We start from the raw sequence: 12264 nt of genomic DNA, 5'->3' as shown, positions 1-12264 counted from the left end.
ACTGTCGTTTTGCGAAGGCTTCGAATAGCCTAGTGAGCGACTTCCTCAGACGGGCTGTCGTGACCGAACGGCTTGCCAAGAAGCGATGGCCTCGCTAACCTTTAGTCAGGTCTGGTCTTTTAGTTCGTTTTCCAGGTTCCTTACCACAGTATTTTCAGTCACTGAGCTGTCGTCACCCGCTTTGTCGTGTTGACGTCTTGGGCGAAGCGGCTCAAAGCGCCTATTTATAGGCTTGTTTGTTTACTTGGCACAGCTATAGCCATTCAAGCGTTGCTAATATGAGTCGCCAAACAAAATTAAAATAGCACCTTGTATACAAACACTCGCACTAAGCCTTTTTTATTGGCCACATTGAGAAAACATATAGTAGGTGCGAGGTCGGAAGAATGAGACTGAAATAATGACGGGAGTGACGAAGTGTAATAAATAGTTAAACAATATGTTTGCAAAGACTGCACCCTTCTAATAAAAGAACTGGCTTTTTTCCAATATTTGCAAAGGAAATGTGACAGACATTATATTAGAAAAACAAGGGCACCAAGCCAGCAATACCTGATAAAAAGAAACGCGCGCTAATCAAATATATTTGTATCAGCTTATCCCTTTGTGCCCGTTCCATGATATCTATAGTGCATGTGATCACTGTGGCTGCTTTCGCAGCTTTCGTAGGCGCCACCATGAATTATTGACAGTACTGGCAATGGTATCGGCATTCACTAGCGTTTAAATTCATTTTCTCCTTTGGACACGCGTATACCTGTCCTCTTCGCTAGTGACACTGATTTGCCGTTATGTCGACAAATGGAAAGTCGACCGCGTGCTAGCTATATCGCGCATGCGCCCAAGTTCATGGCTGCAACTGCATCGCAGCGAGATCCCACTCATTCCACCGCTCTTTCTCACAGTTGTGAAGAGTCCAGAGCAGTGGCAGATTGACTTTTCTTCACAATAGCGTCACAACGCGGAGTAGCGGTTTCCGCGAAGTGGGGTCACCCACTCCGTACGCATCTCCCAAAATGGCTTCCTTCGCTTGGTGCGCGGCACTCTATTCAGCGCCAGTGGTGTAAGCCAGGGCTGCGCAGGATTTGTGGCATGATTCGCCCGGCCCTTTACTTCCCTTGCCTCACTTTCTTCACCCACTCTATTTTACCCGAGTTTCTCGGGCCCGCTCGCTGGCGGGAGACGGAGAGAGGGCCCGTGGAATGCGTAAAAAATGGCGTTCGCGCCCTGCCTCGCTAGCTGCCTGCTCTTGGTGACGTTCCAAGCAGCTTAGGCACGCCTACTGCCCCCGCTGCCTCGCGGACGACTCAGCCCGCGGTCCTGGCTTAAAGGAGCGAGCTCGGCCGCTCGCTGCGGGGACGTCGACCACGTGAGCGGTTTGCGATTTCCGCGCAGCGTCTCACTCGTTCTGCACGGGCGTTATGCAACAGGTGCCGTAACGGCCTCGAGGTAACGTCGAAGTCCTGCGTGTTTGAAGCGCGTGTTCTGAATGGAGTCCAAACAGCCCGGCGTTGAAAGAGAGAAAGTGCTAGCTGGAGCGTGTTTTTTGGCTTGCTATCGGAGATCGATGTCACCGATCATCAGTGGGACGCAGTTTTGGAAGCGTGGGCTGAACTGTTCGAAATTTCTTCGCAGGAGAGCTCCGGTTTTGCTTTCCAGGGTTATTGCCATCGCAGTTGTTTCTGGTTTCAGCGCCTGAATACTGTTAAATTAATTGACTTATGGGACGGTCTCTTGATCGGTGACAATGACGTAGCAGCCTACGCTTCTTACACACGCGACGGCGTGACAACACATTGTTCTTCGACAAAAGTGGCTTAGTTTTCATTTTCACTGCTCCGAATACGGGACCAAAAAGATGTTTTTTTTTTTAACTCACATGTTTAAATAGATGTTACGTACGAGAATTTTCTATCTTCAAAGAGGAAGGACAAGAACCTGATTTTTGGAGAACTTCTTGTTGGTCTAGTTGGTAGCTCATCAGTTTAAATTTAAAGGCGCCAAAACCCCACGTACACACAAAAGAGAAGAAGAACGCGGGACGGGAGTTATGAGTAACGCTCTGTCCCGTTCTTTTTCTATTGCATGTGTGCGTGTGGTTTTGGCGCCTTTCGATTTAAAACATTATTTTGTTTAAAAATTGTCGAAGCGTTGGTGGCAAAGGACCCGTCTGGGTCAAAGAGGGCAGGCAGAAAAGGTTCCTGATACTTGCTACGGAGCTAAAAATGGCGCCTCAAATCCTCGCGGGTGCGCCTCCGCAGCGAAGATGGTATAAAATGATTAACAGCTGTTAAACATACAGCCGACTTAAATCACAGCGAAAGGTTTCGATTCGAGCGCATGCGAAGCTGATTCAAACACTCGGTTCTTCGAAAGCAAAATTTTCAGTTTCTTGTTTTCTTCTGAGGTCAGCTGCTGCAGTGGGCGTGAGGTTCACAAAGATATCATCAGATCGATGATGTGTTGGTGGCTATTCCTCAAAATGCTGCGTAGGCGAAGTAGGCGTTTCATGGCAGGTGTCACTCGGGTTTCTCTTGCCTTGCGCCTCGGCGTCGGTCAATCATTACTACATAACCGACGGCTCGGCACAACGTGAGAAGAGCCGGTGATGTTACATCAAGTGTTTATCAACTCGTAGAATTTATGCTTCTTTGTTTGGTGACGAGTTTCCAAAGAGTGCGCACGTAAAAACCACGTGTGTGCGTTTGATAAGTGTCGAAGTGTTTCAGACCATGAAGTTTCCTTTTTCAAAAAAAAAAAAAAAGCCCGTTTGTTTGGCTTGGTAAGGTTGTGTTGAGTAAATAGTTCCCCAATCATTCCTTCACAGCAAAGCGTCGATCTACACGCTGAGCTATCGTACGTATTGTTGTTCTTTAACCTTGCAGTACATAGACATATATACTACCGCCCTATTAGGCCTCAAGAAACGTTTTAGAAACCTCCTCAGGAAGGAGTCAATAAGCTGGAAAAAATAATTTCTGCCGTTGAAGTGAAGTTATGGCCTATAACCTGTGCTTAACTGAAGCATCCTATTGAATGGCTTGAGCGCGTCATGTAGTGCACCAATTATGATGCGGTCAATGTCTGATAGTGTATTTTGCATGTCGGATCTTCAAATTCGTTACCATAGTTATATAAATAAAACAGCGCCCCCCGTAAAACAAGGATGCTGGCGGGTCGTTTCTACGGCACCAGTAAAAACTTTTTTTATGTTACGTCTTGCTGAAACAAATTAATGAAAACTAAAACATTGTCAAATTGATTGGATCTTGTCTCTCGTCTTGTATGTCGCATTGTATGTCGTTACTCGCACTTGCAGCAATGACATGAAAACTGTATTGCGCTAAAACCAATTACACAACAGCACTGCTCGTGGCGGCGAGTGCGGAAGTCCGAATACAGAATTAGCTAGGAGGACAAAACAGTCAGCGACCGTAGTGGCACTTTCTTGCAAATTTGCCTCGCAGTATAAGTCGGTCCGCGGGAAGACTCTGGCCGATTCGTCTTCTCTTGCGACCGTATTTTTAGATCGAGACAAACAGATTCGCGCAAAGTACGTCAGATGGCGGCGCACGTCACGCCTTGAAGGCTGCCGCGACAGTTTGTGTCTGCTGTGAACGGTCTCAAAACAACGCCGCCGTTCCAACGGTGTCAACAGCCTGGAACGAAACCCGCAGTCGCACGAGATGCAGTCTGAAAGTGTGGGCGATGTTTTGCCGGAGACGCGCTGAGTTAACGCCGCCGGGACAGGAAGGCGAGAACGCGAGCCTTGACCTTTAGAGCGATGAGCACAGTGCGTCTGCTATCCGATAATCCGCACGCCGAGATCGGACTATACCTTAGGCTCTTGCACTGTTCAGCGTTTGGTGAGTGATTCTGGTGTTGCCCATGATCGAATACACAACTTTGATCGTCACGTATCATTTGTTTCAGAGCAGCATTCCATTTTCACCTACATTTCATTAGGACTTCACTAATATCCATTCTGTTGTATAATTATCATCCTCAGTAAAGACACAACAAAATTATGATCGAATACTCGACTTAGTTTTATGCGCTTTAAAGTCCCAAAGCGACTCAGGCTATGAGAGACGCCGTAGTGGAGGACTCCTGAAATTTGGACCACCTGGGATGCTTTAATTTGGATCAACATCGCACAGTGCGTTTCGTTTCCATCGCAAAGCGGCCGCCGCGGCCGGGATTGAACACACACTCATGGGTTCAGCGTTAGAGTACCGTAACCGTTACACCGCCACGGCGGGGTGATCGAATATTAGTTGTGCCATAAAGTTATCCGAATATGCCTTTGTGAAGCCGCATTTACGGTTTTGTCTTCAGTGTCTTTTAAATTAGTGGTGTTTTAAATCACCGGAATCCTTGCAGCGTGAAAATTCCATATAACGTTGGCCTGGTCGGGAGGAAAACTAGAGAGATCTCGACATTATAACCAAAGCCTCCTGAGCGAAACCGATGCCTCGGCGCCTTCTTCAGGGTTGACTGGGCAGGAGCAAGAGGCACGCTGTTTAATCTTTTGACTGTTAAATATTAAAAAAAAGAAGAAAAGAAACTCACCCCCAGTGTCGAAATTGTTTTAAACGCTATGCGTTTAGCGCAGTACCCGTAGGGCAAACACGCCGCGGGACGGAATGCGGCCGCAGTACTCGTGCGGCAAAAACAGTCAGAGGGTTAACCTACATTGCCACTGTTCTGAGAAAGGATGCTGTTGGAACGTGGACCAAGCGAGTTCATTCTTACGTCGAGGGTTCCAGCGATCGATTGTTCATCTTCAACGTATGTGACTCAATCGCCGGTTAAACTGTGTCCCGGTACAGTGGCAGCGAAATTTAAAAGGCCCATCTCTTGCTCTCCCATCAGTCAACTCTGAAGGAAGTACCAGACGTTGATTTCTATGATAAGGCATTTTCCTCCTGACCGGGTCATTTTCGGCCGAAAGTTTCACGTTCCAAACCTTTCGATGATATAAAACATAACTGGAGACCAGACATCGGAGACAAAACCATAAATTTGGTTTCGTTAAGATATATTACGCATAAAATTATGACGCGACTATTATTTGACCTCCCCAGCGGGGTGGTTAAGTGGTTAGGGGCCTCGATGGCTGAACCCAGAAATGCGGGTCCTGTACACGCTGCGGCGTCAACATTTGATGTGCTTTGGTCGGGGTGTCTCGTCTTAGTGTTTATTTACTAGAAAGTCTGCTATGACATCTGGCTAATACTACCGGAGGAAATGGATTCAGCAACTTTAATATTTTAGCAGCTATATTTTATTACTATACTGTCAAATAAGTACACGTGTAATTCATCACAACTGAAGGCTGATGTTTGGCTGACAAAATTGAGCTATCGCGGATAATCATCATGAAAAAGCAAAATAATATTCGCCTAAAATAAAAAAAAAGACAAGTGCAATATGCGTAGTGCTTGCTGGGCCTTAATCCCAGGCAGCATTGGCCGACTGCCGACCTATGGCCGGTCATCGGCAGCTGGTCGGCAGCCGACCTGCCGGCATTCGGTGCTCGGTCGAATGATGGCCCATGTTTGGCCATGTACCAGGTAGGACGGAAGTCGGCCATCAACCAAGGCCCAAGCTCAGGCACCCGACTGAACGCCGACCAATTCGGCCACGGTAGCTCGGCCAATGGGTGGCCCATGGCCGGCCATTTATTAGGTAGGGCAGACGTCGGCCAGCATCCATGGCCCGAGCTTGTAACCCCGACTGGCAACGGTTGCTCGGGCATTTGGCTGCCCATAGTCGGCCGCGTGCCATGTTGGCCAGGAAGCCGGCTAGCACTCACGACCCAATCTGCCTGTAGTGGACGCCGATTACCTCCCTGGATCTACTTAACATCTTGTACAAATCCAGTTGTCAGTGAGAACGCGCATACAAAACAAAACCGCGTGGTCATAGCACGATCATGTGACATTAAATTAGTGATTAGAAGACAGCTTTTTCATTGCCGAGAAAGAAAACGTTGCCGCAAGTTGATCGAATAAATGACCGTTTTCTGCGCGCAGGAACTAAGCGCAGCATCGTATGTTTACCTGGGGAAAGGACCGAATACGATGTGTGCACTTTCTAGATGCAATCCCTGAAAAATGAAAAGTCGGAAGACTGTCGAGTTTGCCATTTTAGTTTCACACGGTGGTAAAAAAAGAAAAAAATGGCAGCTTTTCGCTTAGACTGCGAGCATGGCAAGCCCCCCTATTGCAGCAGTACAGAAAATGTGCGGATTCCGTACGTTTTTCGCATCACACTTACAGAAAACAAGCGGATTTCATACGTTCGTTACGGAAGTCCTTGCGGAACTTACGAATTTCATGCTGCGGATGCGGATGGTCGTGTGCGGAGAGCATATACGTCATGCGATTGATACGGATGTCCTAATAGAGTGTACGGAGCATGTACGGCGATTGCGGACGGATGTGTGCGGAGCATACGGATTCCTCACTGACATGATGCGGGAACTACGGAGTGCGTACGGTTGATGCGGATACTCCGTTCCGCGTAAGCGGAAACCTCTCTGTACAGGCCGGCAAATGCGGAAGAAACGGACTTCACCACAGCTACTCGCTTGAGCCACGTGTCCCGAATGCAGTCGTTGCAAATAATTAATGAGGCTGTTTCGCTCACTTTTTATACATTTATTGAGAGAATCATACGTATATGTATAAGCCATGTAAAGACTATGGCTCGCGGTGACAATTAAGACGCACCAAAAAATGGCTCGCGCGGCGGTAATAGCAGTTGCAGACGCACTGCAGTCGATCGGTAGCATGAACGATCGCCACGCCTTAGCCGCTATCACTTTGCATGTTATCAGCGTTCATTGAATGCACGGATATGTACCGAAAACAACCGCGAACTTCGGAAAAAAAAATAGCACGGTCCTATTCATTCTTCTCCGCAATCCGTTCGCGGGTGATTGTGTCATTGCCGATCTTTGCTTAGAAGCGTTTTTTTTGGTGACGCTGCGCAATTGTGATGAGTTGCTTGAGCCTGAAAAGCTGAGTGACCGAAGGGATTTGAAAACAGTGCTACATGTGTTTTAATAGAGGTTCACAAGAATATCGGCATGCATGTGAGCCTTCTGAAAGGGTTCATCTTCTGCAGTTTAATTTCATTTATTTTCCCCTGAGGGCATTACATAAGGGGGGAGAAAACTTAATATGCAATGCGAACAAGAACGGGAAAACATTGGAACAACAAGAAAACATAAACGAGAGAAATAGTGCATGGCCGGGTTAAACAGAACAATATGAAAAGTAAAAATAACAACATACCATAAGTAAATGATGCCGAAACTGTTATATAAATCTATGTTATATGCATGAAGTATTAAACACGCGAAAAAAGGCAAGACAATGTAAGCGCTGTCTCCTGCCCCCCCCCCCCCCCCCGCGCGCCCACAATTCCGCCGACGTCACCATCAATGCCTTCACAAAAGTTGGTCGTTCAGTTTTACCCTGAATGATTTACAATCAGTACATGATACGATGGTGTTTGGCAGGGCGTTCCACATATTGCGTCTGGAAAAATGAAGAATTTAGTGCTAATAACGTGCAACAGTTAATACGTGCAATGCTATGATTTGGTAGAAACTTTACTGGATTAAGTGAGTGATGAGCATTTTGCATTTTGGAGGTGCTAAAATTCTTCAAAAACAAAGTCAATCTTGTTTTAAACAATACTCTGATGCCCCCAGGTTCTTTAGCTTTTGCAAGTCAATTCACAGTTTCATCTCACGCTCATAAGTTTTTGAAAAGTTCGTTTGAAGGCAGGTTGTCTCACACCAATACAGTCAGAATGGCTCTGGATATTATCACAAAACACAAGTCCGGCTACATAAAACAGGAATCTAACTTTCTTAAGTGAAGGGGGTTCTGAACACATACAGAGCATGAACAAACAGCAACTTTAATGATAGATGAAATGCAACTTGAAGCAAATTTTGATCGCAAAGCTGGCTTGGCTGCTATTTAGTTGTGAAGCCCTGCGAAAGCCGTCCACATATTCATGCGCCAGGGGTTCTTCAAACAGACGTACACATTCTACCTGTGGCACAACTTGATGCTAAGGTGCTGCATGACTTTCTTTGGAAGCTTATTATTGACCTGGAGGCATCTGCTTTTTGAATTAGAGCATTGATATCAGACAATAACTTCATAAATAGGAAAGCTATGTGAATCTTTGCTTAGCCTGCAAGGCAATAGCATTGTGTACCAGCATCCTGCCAATCCCTCACGCCCCCTATTTCTTCTAGTAGACCTAATTTACTTGCTTAAGTGTAGTTTTGTTTAGCTAAGTGTATAAGCTTCATTTTGCAGGCACTACTTCAAAATATCTATGGCATATTTATTGCTGGGTACAAGTAAAGAGAAAGCAGCAGCTGGTATTTAGCCACAGTTAGAAGCACCCTGTACCCTGTAGAGTATAATGACAATGTTATTTACAACATGCTCAAGAAAACAGTATCCAGCTTGAACTTTAGAGTAGTTAAATGCACCTTAATACAAAACAGCAAGACACTGAAAATATTCTGTTAGCAGCTAGCAGCAAAGTTTTGCCATCACTGCACTTCCACGTTTATTAACAGTAGCTGCGTCTTAAAAATTGTGGGCCATACTGAGTGACATTTCATCATTATCTAGTCAGAGTGCACTGTACAAAGCATATGCTCACTATGATGGCTCAGTGCTTACGGGGCTTGATATAAACCCAAAGACGAATGCAATCCTAGCCACAGTGGTTGCTTTTCAATGGAGGTGAAAAGCATGGTGCCTGTCTACTGTACAATTCCACTGCACATTTAAAAAAAAAACCGCAGATGATTGAAATTGCCATAACCATCAAGAGGGTTTCTAGTTGGGCTAGTTGGTGACTGACATGTTCAAACATTGTTGTGCTTAAGAACAACTGACGTAACGAATGATGTGAAACACAAAAGTGCAAACTATCAACTGAAATTTTATTGCGATGAACATACATATATAGCATTACACATAACAACATCACAAAAATCGACAAGTCAGCAAAGTAGCTATTGTCTCAAGGGTGAATGTGATATCTCCTTCACACAAAAAAAAGAAAAAAAAAAACCATTTGTCTCCTTTTCTTTATTTTCCCAAGAATTCCCTTTCTTCTTTTGATAGAGGGACCGAAGGGTCGCTTACACATGTCCCATTCCCGGATTCGATACAGTGGGCCTCCCACAGTTCCCTTGTTAGCTTGTCTTTAGATTTCAGAAGAACTGCCATCTCATTGAAAAATGGTGCACAATCTTTGCATCTAGCGCAGTGTGGCACCAGATTTCCAGATACACTAATTTGGTTACAGTTGTACCTGTGCTCTCTGAGCCTTTCGTTAAGGCATCTTCCCGTTTGCCCCACATATGCACGACCGCATGAGAGCGTGCATATTTTTTTTTTGTGAAGGAGATATCACGTTCACCCTTGAGACGATAGCTACTTTGCTGACTTGTCGATTTTTGTGATGTTGGTATGTGTAATGCTATATATGTGTGTTCATCGCAATAAAATTTCAGTTGATAGTTTGCGTTCTTGTCTTTCGTGTCGTTCTTTACGTCAGTGTTTCTTAAGAGCAACGATGTTTGAACATTGCCATAACCCATCATGGCAGCATCTCTCATAGACTAAGTCACTTTGGGATGTTAAACCCTATAAGCCAAACTGAGAGTACAAGCAAAGTATTAAATCTTAATCCCGCTCAATAAGGTTTGGCAAATCACATACATATATGCTGTGTCATCAGCTGGAAATTCAATGAGAAGGCATGATGCTGCAATATCATTCAATTTCAATATTGATAGAGCAGTAAGAAGAGACAAAAAGCACTCAGTAATGTGCCTTCGCAGCCTGTGTGTACTACCAATGCAAACCAGTTTCTTAGAAAGAAAAATAGTACTAGTACCATCAAAATGATGGCCTCTGCTGACAGGCTAGGTGTGCAGTTGGCATGACCAAGAAGACATGCTCCATCAATATGTGTGTAGCTGTAGCAGTCAGTGGATTAGCCAGCATGGCATTAATGAGGTCTTTCACTTATCTCTCAAAGGAATGAAGTGTTGAGCTACAGCTGTTGTAGCATTACCAGCTTCTCCACCACCTTATTTGGCACCCATTTTGCACCAGTTATCATTTTAATGAGCCTGCCACTCCCATTCTCAAAAACAAAAACACTATGTCCCCACAGATATCCAAAGTTTCTAATAGCTGTTACGAGGTGAAGCAATTGATGCAGATTGAATATCATCATTTGCCGGTTATAGAGTCTTCATCCAACAAACTCCTGTAGCAAGTGACCTGCACCACAGAAATGAACAAATAAAGCATGTATTAGCACTGGCAAAACATTCTGTGCAATAAGCAAAACAATTGCAAAGGCAGGAAAGTTGGGTTTGTTTAGCCTGTTGTGATAGGATTTGCTGTATTTGACTGGGTGCCCATTTTATTTTCCTGGGGAATATTATTCATTTTAGCTATATGCTAAAATATGACTATAAAGCATACATCGGCATCTTCATGCACAATCTCACACATGAATTCTGGTTAGTTCAATTGTCCGACAAATATCAAATTTGATACTCTGCATGGCTTAACAAATTTTTTATCCCTATTAAAATGAAGTGATACCTTGTTAACTGAAATCACGCCTTGTAAAATGCACTGCATTATTTAATGTGCGATATCCACAATGGTAGACGTATACCAGTTAACAGCTCCGTGTCATTTCAACCCCCTGGGGTTCTTCAAAGTGCACCGGTGTCATGCAGTACACGGGTGCCTTGCTTTTCATCTCCAATGAAAAGCAGCAGTCATGTCCTGTGTTTGAACTTGCATCCTTGGGCACAGCGATCAAGTGCCCTAACCACTGATCCTTTGTAGAGGGGCAAATCCACCAAGAGTGCAAGCTCAACTGTTACTTAGTATTTGAACAGCTACTATTATTATGTTGTGACATATTATGTTGTGACATCCAGCAATTGCTTTGTCCGAGGAATGTGTAAATGACAATATTTACAGCTCTCATTTAGTTTAATTGAAGCCAGTGATTGCAATCCCTGTACATTTTGAAATATGTCGTATGTATCTTTCTTATTAATCTCTTTTATGTCATGCATAATTGTTAGAAAAGCGTGAACTATTAAAATATTGAAACAACATAGCTGAATAAAATTTTTCAACTTACCAGTATGCTGCAGCTGTTCTTCACTCAACTCTTCTAAAAGTAGTATGAATACTGCATCAACAAGCAGCATGAAATACTTTAAATTCGGTTAGGGAAGGATGCCTGAATAGCACAGCACAATATAAAATAGGAGCCACATCTCGCCACCGGTTGGTAGTGGCATGTACATCTCAGGTCAATAATGTGTCAGAGCATATACTACAATGATAACAGAGTTGTATAAAACAGTGTTGTTTACATATATGTATATGAACTTCAACTTGTATTATTTGCTCCCTTGCCTTGTTTAATTCAGACAGATGTGAAAATATTGCGAGAAAATTTCACATCAAAAGTTGAGAAATAAATTATTGTAAATTTGACAATTTTTGACCATGCCACCCCCCCCCCCCCCCCCCCCCCCATCATGTCCTGCATTTCGCTAGTAGGAAAATGGTCACCCAGAAGTGCACTCATTTTTTTTTTTTATTATTCAAAGGCTTGCCATGTGGCATAGAATGAGGCTGTCTTCTTAAAGGAAGTCATGCAGTCTATTTTCTTCAAGAAACCGGAGCAAGCTCCGGCTCTTAATATTGTCCATTAGCCACACGTGTAAATGTTCCTCCCTCGTAGCCGACAGTCCAACTTCTTGTAGTTGTCTTATTCTTGACGGCTGCATTCCTGGGCACGTCCATAAAAGGTGGCGAAGACCCACCTCGGCAGTTGGCCTTGTACACTTAGGGCATGTACTCTGCACTGCATCCTCTTCAGAGCCCCGTCGGCATGTCACCGATGGGGTAAGGGCCCTAATCCTTGTAAGGGACACCTCTCTCGTTATGTTATGAGAGAGGGATTAAGTATAGTAACAGGACGTATAGTAACTGCATACTTTGTTTTCCTGAGTTAATGCTGAATGCAATGAGACAAAATCGAAGTAGGAGCATTTAATGTGATGGTCATATATTTGCAGAGGAAACCTATGGTAAAAAATGTGTGCTAATATAATCGGGCATACAGGGCTTGATATGGCTTCAAACTTTCATTTTTGTGCAGCTG

At 44.3% G+C, this 12264-nt stretch overlaps 1 protein-coding gene across 3 annotated transcripts in view; it reads right to left on the bottom strand.

The window, feature by feature from the left end:
* The window catches only part of LOC146178901 (putative protein kinase C delta type homolog), a 425884-nt gene that overhangs the window by 86190 nt on the left and 327430 nt on the right, over positions 1-12264 (bottom strand). The window lies entirely within an intron of this gene.

Source organism: Amblyomma maculatum, chromosome 9, assembly GCF_055883805.1.
Source record: "Amblyomma maculatum isolate TAMU_Amacu chromosome 9, ASM5588380v1, whole genome shotgun sequence".
NCBI classification, from domain to species: Eukaryota; Metazoa; Arthropoda; class Arachnida; order Ixodida; family Ixodidae; genus Amblyomma; species Amblyomma maculatum.
Note: the sequence above shows the minus strand (reverse complement) of the source record. Positions and strands in the feature narration are given on the sequence as shown.